This window comes from Mytilus californianus, unplaced genomic scaffold, assembly GCF_021869535.1.
Source record: "Mytilus californianus isolate M0D057914Y unplaced genomic scaffold, xbMytCali1.0.p SCAF_6, whole genome shotgun sequence".
NCBI classification, from domain to species: Eukaryota; Metazoa; Mollusca; class Bivalvia; order Mytilida; family Mytilidae; genus Mytilus; species Mytilus californianus.
The window spans coordinates 81,942,767-81,945,460 of record NW_026262712.1 but is presented as its reverse complement, the minus strand read 5'-3'; positions in this window follow the sequence as shown (position 1 = coordinate 81,945,460).

Below are 2,694 nucleotides of genomic sequence, written 5' to 3'. Positions count from 1 at the left end.
ATTTTTCTTCTTTTTTATAAAAAGAAAATCAGTTTGCGGCATTGTTGTCTAATCTATTATAATTCTACATATCTAGAAACATTTACTTTTTTAAAGATACTGTAAAATTGCAAAATAAATTCTCTGTAAGTGTGTATAAATCATGAAATCATCATATTTGACTTCTGGGAACACAGGATTCATCTTTAATCAATTTAGCGGAAACTTCCAGTCTGGTTGAAGAATAAAGACTTAATTAGGAGATTCACTTACTTTTGAACATTTTTTTCTTTACAACAGTTATCTTTTCTGGACCATCGGTTAAAGAAAAGATCGCTAAAACGAGTGTGAACTACTCACGTCTTGAGACGCCTTTTAACACACAATTTCATTAAACAATAGAATCAACACCTTTAATAATTTGTTCATTGTTGCCGACAGTTATACAATGCAATCAGCTGATTATTCATTTTCTATCAAAATCGAACCGTGTGACGAGTTCAAGGTAAAATCACAGTATTGTCTGATCAGGGAAAAAGTTCGAGAAACCCCCCAAAAATAAACAAGATGGACGAAGTCAAAACCGTTATATTTCTTTCGCCAACAATGAATTTTAATCGTCAGAATTTTTATTTTTTTCGCAAAATGCAAAAAATGGCCACCGTCAGTGGAAACCATGCAAACAGTTTATTGTAAAAATATTGAGATGATCAACGAAAAGAAAAAGAAGTCAGCTACGTGATCGTTTATACATGTTTATTTCTCCTTTTTAACTTTTAGTTTTTTTTTTGGTTTGCCTGTTTGATTTTCTCTATCGATTAGGTCAGTTGTTGGTGTTGTTGCTGACCTTTTTGAAGCTTTATTTCCTGGGGTGGTTACACTAGCTTGTTTCTCAAATAGGAAGTGTTGCATTGAACTTTGTTTTCCATCTTTTGAATCATTTTGACCTGTTTGTTTTTTCTTTTTACTGGAATTGTTTTTAGCTTTTTTAAGACTTGATGTTGCAGCTTGTCCTGTATTTTCATCTTTTTTAGCATTGGTAATTGATTGAAGTAGAGATTGAGATTGTTGAGTAGGCACATCTTGTGATTGTTTAGTAAAAACGTCCTTCGGATCACGAGTGAGCACTTCCTGCAACTGCTGGTTAGTCATTTGCTACATTTGCTGGTTAGGCATTTCTTGCATTTGTTCAGTTTCATGTTGTTGAATATGCTCAATATCATCATAATTGTAATCAGTTTCTGAGTCTGTATTGTCATCATCTGTGTTTATTGATTCATTTTCATTCTTATTGTCTGAAAAGGGCTCTTTACATTCTAATTGTTTGTGTCCAAATGTTTTTCAGGTGTTACATTTCCAGTCATTTGGACAATTGCTGATGAAGTGGCTTATTTCGAAGCATTTTTTACAAACTATATTGTCTCTGTTTTTAGTGATCTGACCTTTATGAAAGATTGTAGCCCTATATCCTCCTTTTGTTACATGTCGAGGGAAAGGTTGTTCCACAGGATCGCAATAGAAGATTCGGTCTCCTGATTGGCATTTTGTTAAAAAGCTATCAACTCGTATGCGCTCTCTAAAGAATCTGTGTATTTTACACCCTGAATTCTCTATAAAATAGTTTATCTGACCATCATTGGCCGAGTATGGGATGTCTTTTACCCGAATTGTAACGTGATCTGAGTTTTTATACACTTTGAATCTAGGGTTTTGTGAATAAAAATTCACCACACGTTCTCTTATGACAATGCCTGATATAGGAAGCTTGCTGCGATCGTTTTCACTCTCTGTGTAGATCCGCCACATACCCCGAACTCTTTGGAGTCCTCTCAGATAGGAATCGGGTATGAGTTGATTAATCATTTTGTAAAATTCGTTGTGTAAAAGGATTTCTTTGTCAGAAGGCTTGGGACCAAATATGTTTGATTGCAATAAGAAAATTGGTTTTACACTCATGTCGTTATTTTCCCATTTCAGACTACCTTCGAAAATGTTTCCGCCATATTTCCTTTGTTTACAGTTGAGTTAAAAAAACGATGATTTTGTCATTCCAAACTAAAAAAAAAACCAAAGTGGTTGTGTCATATAATGGTTACTAATAGTTTTAGGCACTATTCTGTCAATAAGTTGAAAAATTATCGTTACCAATAATTCAGAAATCTAAATATCGTAAGAGCTCTGTAGGGTCCACTGGGCCGCTAAGCTGTTTCTTTTTTATGAAATTTATTTGCATTAACTCAAATTTTTAAACAAATTGTTTTGTATGATCTCTGTCATAAAGATCGTTTTGCACTGTGAATGGTTATATACTATAAGCTTGTTAATTAAATTTCATTTAAAACTTGATTTTACATTCATTTGCATATACAAAATCAAGATAGACGTTTAATGTAATGAAAATATCTTATTACCCACACATCAGCAAAACCTAGTCTTGGATTATAGATTATATGTGCGCCTAATTAATTCCCGTTAATACGTTACAATACAGTATACGTTATATAACTACCGAAGTCGTTCATTAGTTGTAAAATCAATGGCACGAGCTACGTCTAGGTAACCTTTAAATGACAGTTATTTGTGGCCTTGTTTTCACAGAAGCAGCATTAGTTGGTTCCCTGATGATTTGTAAATGAAACAGATTTGGACATATGCTTGAGCGTGTTTTAAAATGTAGAAAAAAATAATTCTGTTTTACATGTTATTAATAATTGA